The sequence below is a fragment of the Protopterus annectens genome, chromosome 7.part0, assembly GCF_019279795.1.
Source record: "Protopterus annectens isolate FY-2018-M chromosome 7.part0, PAN1.0, whole genome shotgun sequence".
Classification (NCBI taxonomy): domain Eukaryota; kingdom Metazoa; phylum Chordata; order Ceratodontiformes; family Protopteridae; genus Protopterus; species Protopterus annectens.
This window is the reverse complement of record NC_056739.1, coordinates 1552871143-1552884184: the sequence shown is the minus strand read 5'-3', so window position 1 is coordinate 1552884184 and position 13042 is coordinate 1552871143.

The following is a 13042-nucleotide window of genomic DNA, read 5'->3' as shown; positions in this document are numbered from 1 at the left end:
CTTGGGGAACTCCGGTAGGGGTATTAAGAAATGAGGAGGTGGCCTTTTTCCATTTTACCACTTGATATCTATTGGATAAGTAGCTGGAGAACCAATTCAAAGAGGAGGGAGATAGGTTAAGTTTTGAGAGTTTAGTTAAAAGCAGGCTGTGTGAGATAGTGTCAAAGGCCTTAGAGAGGTCAAGTAGTAGGGTAGAAACAATTAGGCCAGAGTCACAGGCTTTATTTACAGTTTCAAGGAAGGAGAGGAGGGCTGTCATAGTGCTATGATTTGGTCTGAATCCATGTTGTGTGGGAGTTAGAAGGTGATTATCTAAGTGATGTGGTAGGAGTTGAAGTTGGACACACTTTTCTAGGAGTTTAGAAATGGGAGACAGGATAGCGATGGGACGGAAATTAGTAACATTGTTATTGTTGCCACCTTTATGTAAGGGTATGATGAAGGCCTGTTTTCAGATTTGGGGTACTATACATTCTTGGATAGAGCAGTTGATTAAAATGCTAATGGGGTAGGCAATTGCTTCAGCAGCTATGCTAAGAAAGTAAGAAGGGATGTTATCAGGAGTGTTAGTGCATGGCTTCAATTTCAGAAGGAGTTTCCTTATAGTAGAAGTGGGTATAGGTTTTAACGAGAATAGGGGGGAGTGGGAAGAGGGGGTATTAGGGGATGACGAAGATGGTGAGAAAGTTAGAGTAGAAGAAGAGGTAGAGGGTAGAGAATTAGTAGATGGGAATGAGGAAGTAGTAGCAGTGCAGGGTAGAGTGTTGGTAGGGGAGGGTGGGGGGTATTGGGGAATGTGGTGGTGTTAGAGAATGAAGAGGTTAATTTGGAAATAGATTCAATAAAAAAGAGTTAAATTGTGTAGCTAAGTCTAATTCAGGAGCATTAGGGTCTGGGGTGGGGGTGTCTGGTTTGCTGGGGTTAAGGAGAGTAGAGATACCTTTCCAGTATTTCTGAGGGTTTGTTTTATTATTGTTTTGGAGTATAGAGAAGTAATTTTGTCAATCTGAGATGATGAGCTTTTTTACTTTATTTCGAAGTGTTTTGTATTCATTATGGAGTAGGGGGGTCCTGTTTTTCTGGTAGTGTGCCCAGACTTTATCTCTATGCCGCATGGTTGCTAGTGTATTTTTGGTAAGCCAAGGGGCAGATTTAATTTGTCCTTAAGGGAGCATGGGAGTCTAGTAGTTTTAAGAATGTTGAATTTAAATGGGCAACTGCGTTGTCTAGAGATAATGCTTTTAGACAATTCCAGTTTATTGCTTTTCATTTTATTATAATTATTCAGTTAAATTATAATAATTGTCTATCTATGATAGAAGACCTTATAACTAAATGGAAAAAATACTGTTTACCATGGAAGAAAGGCTTTCAATTATAAAAATGATTATACTCCCTAAAATACTTTATATTATACAATCAATTTCTTTACCTCCTTCAAATCTATAATTAAAAAATGTAATTCTATGACTTTAAAATTCCTATGGTCTCCTAATAAATTGAGAATAGTTTTAAGCTACCATATGAAAGACAGGGCTAATGGAGGTATAGTCTTTCCCAGCCTATAATTATATGCAATCTCTTCTGTGAGTAAATATGTAACTCTCCTTATTGACAATGACTATACTGCAACAGGGAAAATATCCCTAGCATTATTATCTTGTGACTCATATAATACTCTTCATGTTAAAAAAAACATCAATAGTAAATAATTTCAATCACCAATGTTTTGTCAGAAAACCACAAATTTTATGTGGAACAGACCAAAAATATGGCACAAAATTCTGGACAATATGCTAAATTCTGGACATTTAGCAGGTATGAGGCAAATGAAGTGGAGGAGTTGTAAGATAATGTGCAGATAGTTTACCCTACTGCTTATATTTTGATAAAATGTGTTTGCTCTACACTGGCTGATAGACTAATATAATTACTTTTCCCAGGCTGGAAGCATGCTTGCTTTAACTTGGACAAAGCACACACTAGCCATATTCCAATACATGCAAGTGACCTCTACCTTGCAGGGAAAATTCTTGTAAATATTTGTCATGCAATTGTTAATGAACATGGAGTTCTAGTTACAAAGTGATTTACAATGAGCTACATCAGTGTGACAGGAATGTTAAATATGAATATCTGAATATCACCTGTCAACCTCTTAGAACAAGAATTCTGGACAAAGCCTAAAATAAAAGGGGTCAAAGGCCAAACAATAGGGACAGATTTTAAATATTGCTTTTACAAACTTAGAAATTTGCTAGAATAACAGGATTTCTGTTACTGTGCATTTTCTGAAGTCAAAAACTCAAATGTATGTCATTACTTATAGACTTCAGTTCTCAATGGTTTGCAAGAAAACCACAAATATTATTAGGGTCAGACAAAAAATATGAGGCAGAAATCTGGACATTCTGTGAAAATATGTGCAGTTGAGATGTATGATATGAATAAAAGCAAGGAGATAGCCATATTTCCTCACTAGTACTACTCTGTTTTTCACAGATTGATAAAACCCAGTCTAAGAGCATTTACAGATGATGGAAAAGTTTACAACAGGGGCAATTACTTAATCAGATCATGCTCCACATGTACTTACCCTTAAGATAACAGAGGTGATCCTTCCATTGTCTGAAGACTGGATTTGTATTATTTCAGAGGACATTTTTGAAGAAAGGTTTAGCTACCTTCTTGACAGATGACAAAAGAGCAACATCAAGGATGATTTTAAAAATGTTCAACAAAATATCTGATGGAACAGATATAGGAACAAAAAAGCAATGTATGATATGTGTCCTCATGGCCCAGGTTGTACCTGAAGAAAGCTGTCAGGCCCCTACTTACCTGTTTACCAAATGTGAAAAAAATAAAGGTATAGGCTGACATTAGTTAAGCAGAGAATAATGTCAAGGAAGTTAATGGAAGGAGTTTGAAGGGAGCTTCAGTTCCTTTTACCAAACCATTTGCATCCCTGCACATGCTAACATGAAGGGGTTGCACCCCCCCTCCCATAGTACATAAGATTTATATCGATAGATAGATGGATAGATAGATATATAGATAGATAGATAGATAGATAGATAGATAGATAGATAGAAGGATAGAGAGCTAGAGATATGTATATACCAAATATATATATATATATATATATATATATATATATATATATATATATATATATATATATATATATTTAGTCCTGCTATTCTGAGGCTCATTGCTACAGTGCTGAAGATTTCAACTGGAACTTGCACAGACTGAAGATGGTGACGGATAAGGGCCATTTACCACGACTAAGATCAAACATGTTTATTTCTTTTTTTAATTTATAAATTAACTTGCCTGGCCCATGCAGAGTCCTAAGCAGTCCATACCTCATCCTGGTGTTAGTCCAGCACTGGGTTGTTGGAGGAAACAATGGAGGTATATGTTTTGGGGCAACGTTCAATGTACCATTACCTTATCTGGTGTCCTTCTTTTTCACTCATTTCTTTAGTTATAATTTGCAATTGTATAGTAGTATAATATCTAAATACAATTTAGCACCAAGATGCTAGGCACAGTTTGTTAGTTTTTCTATTGCTTTCAAGTAATATATAATGTAAGCTATTGAAATCAATCACAAAAGAGGACATAAGCGAGCATTACCACATGATGAGACACAAGCTACCATTTTATACAAGCAGACCCAAGTGCACTTTATGCTGGAAGGGACATTTATAAAGGGAATTCTGTATCTGGATTTGTTCATGTAAAGACATGGCCCCTTTCAGAGTGCATTAACTTAATTATTATAAAATGGATAGTCTTGTAAAAGAAAACAACAATAAAACTATGGAAATATAAAATAGATGCTTCTATTAAAAAGAAAAACAACTGCTGTTTACACAAACTACAGCAATCTCCTACAATGTAGTGCAGTCAGTCACTCTTCTAACAGTCCACACATAAATGTAAATGTACCAGATTCAGTCAACATACCTTTTTATTACACTGTCACAACTTTTTTTCATGTCTCTGCAGCAGAATATATGGTTATGAGATATGTATACTTATGTATTTATTTCTCTTCATCTATTTGGTTAAGCCCTCTAGACTCAAGGGTCACTTTTCTGGGGTGACCCAGTAATTCTGTTTGGTTGAGTATTAGCAAATGGAGGCTAATGAAACCAGTCCATAGACTATGTGAAACAGATCATTAATATATCATATATGACAGTTTCAGAATGTATTCTACATGTTGTAGTATTAAACTGAAAGTTTGTTTTTGGCTACATTGTTTCTCAGCTACTTTTGATTTGTACTGTAGGTGTTTTACATGTTTTATCATATAAATAGGGTAATGCAGATTAGTAATGGGTGAGGAAAGTTCATTTGGGAAAGCAATATAGGAAGATAGGTTATTCCCAGTCTTCTGTGTCTAAAAGCTGCTGTCTCAGACATTGTGCCTTATCACCTAGTCCTGTAGCACAGGAATTAAAATAAAATAGTAAGGAACTACTACTGGGGTTTTATGTACATATCCTGAATAGTTATTATATGGTAGTTTATGACTGTCAACTTATTTACAGTATTTCAATATATATTTTTTACTTTGGCGGCTGTCTTATTTATATTTTTGATATTTTTGATATAGGGAGATGTAGGGGGATTGTCGGGGGTAGTTTGGGAATATTTAGATTTATGCATCTTCAGTGCGACATGACTGAGAGAGAGTCGCTCAAGTCCTGGTCGCACGTAGTTCCTTACTATTTTATTTTAATTCAATTTATTCTATGCAGGTTTGGGACTTTACTCATAATAATATATTAAAGTTCTTTTTGAAATATATGTTATTAGAACAATTAATATTGAATTTTCTTGTTTGTATGTGTTTATTGATTGTGCAGGTGGTTTGTCTGTTTTTGGACAGCAATATACACCGCACATTGAGACTATTTTTAAAGTCTGTCAGCACTATTATAGCCGGGTACGGCGTATCATGCATGTTAATATATTATTTATTGGTTTATTTGTTCAACATGTGCAGCTTAGAAATATTTTAGTCTGTTTAGGATTTACATAGGATAGAAAAAGAGACATGCTTCCCGTTTGCTTTGAACTTGTATCAGGGTTGGTCGGTTTTTCAGCCGATGCGGCCCTATTTTTTCACTTTTTATGATCATGTGTTAAAGTGTTTGTTCCGATCATTCATCGGATACTTGTATAATACAAGTTTTTATTTTTGTACTATTGGGGGATTTTTTAACTTTACAATTTTTCAGTTGCAGCCTGTTTGACAAGGAATGTACCAGTTTATTTATTTAGTATGTTCTATGAGGATTGTTATGCGGTCTCGCAGTACTTAGAGAACATGTGACATCTTTGTTTTCAGTATTTAATGAAGTTTTAATTTGTGTGACGCTGTTTCCGTTTCTGAAGAAGTTGGTAGTGATACTGAAGAAAAGCCTGTGTGTTGAGCTTAAATTAAATATCTGTTATTGGATTCATATCATTTCTAGTGATAATTTTTCATCTACAGAGTGGTCTGTTGGTTTTTGGAGTGTATCCACCTTTGGTTTTCTTTTACAGTTTTTTATTTAGTTCAGTTTGTCTAGTTATGATCAGAGATTTAGTCAGAATCCACTATACCACACTAAAATATATTACAGCCAATACCATAACAGCTTTCTTTTTACTAAAGGTGCTTTAAGACCTGTTTCATACACATCAGATCAATATATTTGCTATCTCTTCTTCAGCATGTTATAAAACAATTTAAATCTCGTATGCAAGATTTTTGAAAAGGGTGATAAATTTAATTTGGCAACATCCATAAGGACTTTTGTTTTCACATTCATATGTGGTCCTCTGGTTTAAAACTGCTAAAAAGGGTTTGATTTTTTTTTCAAATTCTTTGTAAGTGTGGAACAAAAGTCTAAAAATAACCAAAATAAAATCAAATTATTTTATTTCAGTAATATCTGGCCAAAAGGTTGAATATTAATGACTTGGTGAAGGTTTTACTAAGAGTAAGTGGCCAAGAATATTGTGACGGAAGCTCTGTTTAAGTAGCATTTTAAGTTCGAATTTAATAGCCTGACTAAAGATTTTCAGCTAAGAGTAAGTGCAGAAATTAAATTTGTAGTATAGGATCTGTTCTGCCTGCCTGAGGAAAGTACTTTTCACTGCAAGAAGATTAAATTAGTTTGCAGTGTGGTTTAAGACAAGGATATTATGAGAGTATAACAATTTAAAAGAATGACCACTGGCATTTCAACCAACGAGACATTTATTTTAGCTAACAAATTTATATTTTTAAATAAAGCTGATATCTATTCCCTTTATCTCTCTTCTTCCTGTTAGTCTCAGCCCATTCATTCTCCCACAAAGAGGTAGTTTCCAGGATGAAGGTAGGTAATAGGTGACTAGAAGGCTGTCATCTAGGTAGCCATAGGAGTGTTTTGTGCCCTGTTTGACATCTCAGCAGTTCAGAGCATTCCTACGAGACTCTAACCCCTCCTACAGAGACCACAATGAGCCCACATGTGATTGGATTGCTCCCTGACACCCTCCTTGTGCATCATCTTTAAACAGGATATGCATTTAGGGAGAGTTTCACCCACATTCTAAAAAGGCTACTGTCACTAGTTTGAGAGCATCAAGCCCATATCCCCAGTCTTGGCTATTTCAGTGCTGCACAAGCCTTCCCTTACATGGTGATGACTGTCTGACTAGAACCACCTCTTCCACCCCTCAGGATGGATAAGTAGTCACCAGCCACTTACATCCACCCTCCTTTAACCATGTCTTCCAGCACGGAAGCTGCTATTTGAACTCAGGTCATCAGAATCATAGCCAGGCACTTATACCTCTCTGTACCACACATCCAGGCTTTTCACAGTTTAAATTAACTGACAGCAAATAAGCTGATGTTAATTTGGTCAGCACAAACATCTTGTCTCCTAATGATCTTTAGTAGCACTGGCAGCATTTGGATTGCTGTTGGCTATATACAGTGAGACAGACAACAGAAAAAAGCCCATATTGAATGAATTAATAAGAAACAAGTCAATTTCCAGCCTGACCGAGCTGTGTAAAGGGATGATGTCCTGAGTCCACTGCAGATGAACAGTGCTCAGTTCACAGCACAGGAACTGGGGGAACCATGAGGAGGAGAATGGGGGTGCATAGTCAATGCCAGTTCAGCCATCCTGGGGAGAAGAGCAATGCCAACTCAGCCATCCTGGGGAGAAGAGCAATGCCAACTCAGCCATCCTCGGCAGAAGAGCAATAACAGCTCAGTCATCCTGGGGAGAAGAGCAATGCGAGCTCAGCCATCCTGGGGAGAAGAGCAATGCCAGCTCAGCCATCCTGGGGAGAAGAGCAATGCCAACTCAGCCATCCTCGGCAGAAGAGCGATGCCAGCTCAGCCATCCTGGGGAGAAGAGCAGTGTCAGCTCAGCCATCCTGGGGAGAAGAGCAATGCCAGCTCAGCCATCCTGGGGAGAAGAGCAATGCCAGCTCAGCCATCCTGGGGAGAAGAGCAATGCCAGCATAGCCATCCTAGGGAGAAGAGCAATGCCAGCATAGCCATCCTAGGGAGAAGAGCAATGCCAACTCAGCCATCCTGGGGAGAAGAGCAATGCCAGCTCAGCCATCCTGGGGAGAAGAGCAATACCAGCTCATCCATCCTGGAGAGAAGAGCAATACCAGCTCAGCCGTCCTGGAGAGAAGAGCAATGCCAACTCATCCATCCTGGAGAGAAGGGCAATGCCAAATCAGCCATCCTGGCAGAAGAGTGATGCCAGCTCAGCCATCTTGGGGAGAAGAGTACAGCTTTGACTTTCTATGCTGGTGTCAGCTGAATTTGTGCTGGTATAGCACCCCCAGCAATGAGCTCAGTGAGCACATGCTAGTCTTGTGCAGTGTTTATGAGGGGCAAACATGCCTAGTAGCATGCAAGTGCCATCTACAAGCAGTGGTTGTACATCTTTTAAGCCACCATGGAGAGCGGTTCAGTAAGGTGGGACCCAATCCCTGATAAAAAGATAACATCTTATTTTGGTTTATAAAAAAACAAAGTACACAGCCTCCTACCAAAGTAATGGGCTAATCAGAGCATAAGTGTGTGCATGTGTGTGTGTGTGTGTGGTGGGGGGGGGGGGGGTTGGGGGTGTGTATCTCACTTGAGGATACATATTCATATTTAGCACCTAGTTGACAAGGAGGTTACCAGTTGATTTAGTGACTGCTTTCAAATCTGAATCCAGATTCTTTACTTTCAAGTAAAATGTGCAGCTAGTTTGTTAAAACCAGACTTCATGAAACAGAATGCTGATTGGACAACAAAATGCTGTCAGTAAGCCTTCCACAAACTGCACAGAATATAGTAGTTATTAAAGATGTTTATGACTATTATTTGCTACTCAAAATTTAGGTCCCTGACTGATGTAGTGCTCTTCCAAATCCTACCATTACTTATCTGAGATTGTCTTCATATAGTTAATTGTGGAGATCTTTTCAAATGTAGTACTGATCAGAAACTGTCAACTGATCCTGAAATTTAGAAATGTGAACTGATTCTGCAATTAAAATAAATATCTTTGAAGCTCAGACTTTTTTGACAGCTGAAAACTACTGTTTTACTTAAGAAAATAAGCAGAATGATTTGGCATATAGTTCCCAAGGAAGTAAGGTACTATTTGCAGTCCCACACCTCTTTGCATTCGGATTAGCCTCACTTTAACAAAATTATCACAACTATTAAGTTTGGCATTAATCAGAGACAGAACAAGTGTAGGGTGCTTCAGGGTCCAGTTACATTTTCCATGCTGTTATTAGAACAGCAGAGTAATTTGATGACTTTGAACACAGACCCACATGGAAGCAAGAAGGTGAAAATACACTGAGGAATGGATGAGTGGGCATCCTTGCAGTAAACAATGGTGGCAACATTAAAAACTAGTCTGCTACTGGTAAGATAATGCCATGACTTTGACAGAGGTGTTGAGCCTCACTCTGGTGCAGGAGACAAGCCCTTAGGTGGGAATGCAGTTTCAACCCTAACTATGCTGTAAACAGCTCAAGGATTTGCATTACAACATCATTGCCTTGAGTTTCTGATACATTGGAAAATGCCTTAATTTACAGTGGAAGTTAATTTTAAGATACATCTTACTTTATAACACAGATGAATATGTCAATAAGTAAATACGAGCATGCGTCTGAAAATGTTTTTCAGACACACACACACACACACACACACACACACACACACACACACACACACAGGCTTCAAATGTATTGTGTTATATAATGTACATCTAGAACTAGACTCTAAAGCAATTTGATCTCATGGTGAGAAGTGACCGAGTTTGGGAAGAATATCCAAACATAGTCAGTTTGACAAGAATCATATGTGCTTCCTCAAAGGATGTACACAGATGATGAACTGAACAAACCATCTTGGGCAATATCATTTTCTACACACAACTGTGAGCAATCAGCAGACTTGAAAACTTGAACTTTGGAGTAAATACAAATGGTGGTGGTGGTAGGAGTGGACTCCTGAAAAGATAAACATGCCAAATACCTGGGATTCACAATGGTAGTATGGTTGCAGAGGCCTTTGGGATGAGTTTGTTATATACCACTGGGTAACTATTCAAGTATACTTGTATTACTCACGGGTACTATAATAAGGTCAGTAAGGGTAGGGGTCAGTAAGGGGAGGAGCCTCCATGCTATCAAGGAAAATGAGTGTTATTCTCTCTCTTTTCCCCAGGTCTAATAGGATTGCTCTACTGTAGATTTAAAACTATTTCCTAAGTGGAACAACCACCAACATAGTTTTGGAATGTAAATGTGTGTATGGGGGGGTGAAGACATTTGTAAGGGGGTTTAGATGTGTGTGTAGTCTATGAAATCTCAAGTAATCCATGGACTATTTCAGCAAAATTTGCAAACGTCTCCAAAATGTATGCTACCTAAGAGGATGTTATATTAAGTAAAAGTACCCTGTGTCTGGAATATTGGGATGTTGTCTACCACCTTAGCCAGGGCTACTAAGGATTTTTCATTAAATAATTTATACTGGAATGGTATGTCAATTGAGTTAGATTTAGTTTAACACACCATAGCAGTGTAATTACTTTAAAGGTTTTATTAATAATGATACGATGTTGGCTAATGAACTGTGGAAACATTGGACAGAGGATCATACATCCTTAAATCAGAGAAAGCCTATTTCAGTATATTATGGCCACAACACACACAGTAGAAATGTTCCTGCCATAAGGCTGCATCAACTTTCGTTAGGTTAAAATAGAATTTTCCATGCATAATTCCCATAAGTTGAGTCTGCTGACAAGATAAAATATAACAGCTCTACTTTATCTCAAAACTCAGAACAGATTCATTCCCCACTTGAAATATTAACAGTTTTAATGCAACAAATCTATAATCAGAGAGAATATTTCTCCAGAATGGCAGAGGGGGAGACGTTCAGAGCAGCAGAGCAATTTTAAGACAACTAGGCTGCCCCCCCCCAAAAAAAAATCCTCAAAATAACCTTACCTGTTGAGGAGCTGAAGTAAAAGATTCATCATCTGAAAGAGAGAGGGCCACTGTCCCCAACAGTCTTGCTGGGAGCTATAGAAGGTTCTAGAATATCATCCCCTGCCGATCTTACTTGTTCTGCTTCCACAGACCAAAGAAGAAGACTGCTGTCCCACCTTATGGGAATGTGCTCTTACATCCATGGTGCTAACATATTCAAGGAACTCCTTATACTGTGTGATTACTATTGCTTCATGCCCTTGTTTTATATTGACTGAAACATTTATAGGTCTACATGGCCATATAGGATGAGGATGTTACTGCATTACCTGGTGCACCTTGAGCAAACAGGTTTTATATAAAATGGACAAATCAGAGTCTGGTTTGTTGTTTTAGGTGTTGATGCTATTAGGCATTTTGATATTCTGAAGCGGACATTTATTTATCTGTGACATTATAGAAATGTAGGGTTTTCTCAAAAGTTGTAAAAATAGTTATGGTAGTCTACCAAAATGTAATAGCTTACACAAAGCTGAGACAATACATCTCACACAATGAATATTATAGGTGCACAGGGCAGGCATGGTATGGTGTTAAGCAGAAAGTAAAGAGGCAGATCTCTTGTTAACAAATCTATATGCTGATGATGTGCTAATATCTTTGCATGAGCCACGAAATCATCAGAAAAATGGTTGTCAGATAATACAAAAGTTCTCTGTAGCTTCTAGTTTTAAGATTAGTAAGAGCAAAACCAAATGCACCACTTTCATATCAAACAGTGAGTTAGCGTACCTTTTCATTCACAAGACAGGCTAGTTCCTCAGATCCCAGGGGGCATGGACAGCACCTTATCTTAGTTGGATTACTACAGAACTAAAAACGATTGTACATAAACATAAAACAAACTTTGCTAACATGACTCTTACCAGAACATTAGAAAAGAATCTGAAATCGTCTTACCCCTAAGGCTTCTATAATCTTTGTATGCAACCATCTGAATGTTAAGGTGATAACCAGACAGAATAAATATCTGGTAGTATTTTGCAAGCCCCTCTTCAAACCTGAAAAAGCTAAAACACTATGGGTGGTATCCATAGTTATAATGCAAATCCATTAAGGTTATCTGTGCTATCTGCAAATGAGCACAGGTAAGACAAATTCATAGATGCCACTTACTCTTATGCGCAATGGCCATGAATACACCTCGGTGAATGAAGTCATAATAAGATGCAAATAAGAAATGATGTAACACAGCTTATGATAATGAAGTATTCTTTTGTCTGCTTGGGATTCACAGTGAAATGTTCCCGCTTTCTGCTCCACCTACACTCTTGTTATATAATGAGGAGTTGCTCCTATCATATCTACTTTGCAAGCCATGAACATGCTGTCACTTGCTACTAGTCTTACTATTTCCAATTGTAAACTGCTTGTCTTTGTTGAGCCAAAACTGCTTCTACCTAGTGGGACTCACTGACCAAGAAGGTTGCAATATAAACACAGAATAACCCACTATAATTCTGACAGTCAGAAAATACTAGGTTTAGAGTGGACAGGAATATTATAAGGGTCTTTGTGAATATTTATGTCCCATGTAGGGATACTGGAGGAAGGAATGGACTTCTTATCCCTGTAGATACTAAGATATGTATAGCCATCTCTATACTTACCAAAGGGACCTTCCACAGACAAGTTGGGGACCTGTTGGTTATTGCACAGGCTTCTGCCTTGAGGATACTGCAGCAGTTCTTGATTGTACTATTGGCACATGTGGATCAGTGCCACCTCAGGACTGAGCCAGTACTTTTAATGAGTGGCACATTTCTCTTTGTTACTCCGTGTAATAGATTGCACCCATGTTTCATTTAGGGGCCCCCTTTAGTCAACAGGGTGAGCGGAACTGCAGAAGGAAGGGCTACCATTCCATCAACTGCTAGGTAGTGTATGAAGCATGGGGGTGCATCACCAGTGTCTCTGCCCAGCATCCTGGCAATGTACATGGTTCCCATATCTGGCACACTAGCTTACTCTACCACCTCTTCCTGCATGGTAGGATGTCCAGCGGTCATCTTGTTGGTAAGTTGAAAAATATATATTTTCTCTTTTTTCTCTTTTAGTTAAGTAATTTTTCATGGAGAAATGTATTTCTGAATACTAAACCACATCTTTTTTGTCCCCCCCCATCTCTCTCTCTTATTTTTGTTTTGCATTTCACATGATGCTGGATTTCTACTGGTGTCATGGCTCATGATATGTGTGAGAAATCCAAGTGTAACCGCAGAAGAGAACTTTAACATATCACTGTCCCAGACCTGCATTATGAGCAAGAGAGTCTTTGGCCTTCTGAAGAGTTATTTTAGGTGCCTGGATGAGTCTGGAGGTGCTCTTCAAGATGACCCAGCTACTGCATGCAAGATGTTTACTACCTGTTGCATTCTGTATAACATGATTGTGCACTAGTCTTGTGGTGGAGTGACCAGTGTTGTCACTGCAGCTCCAAGTTCCA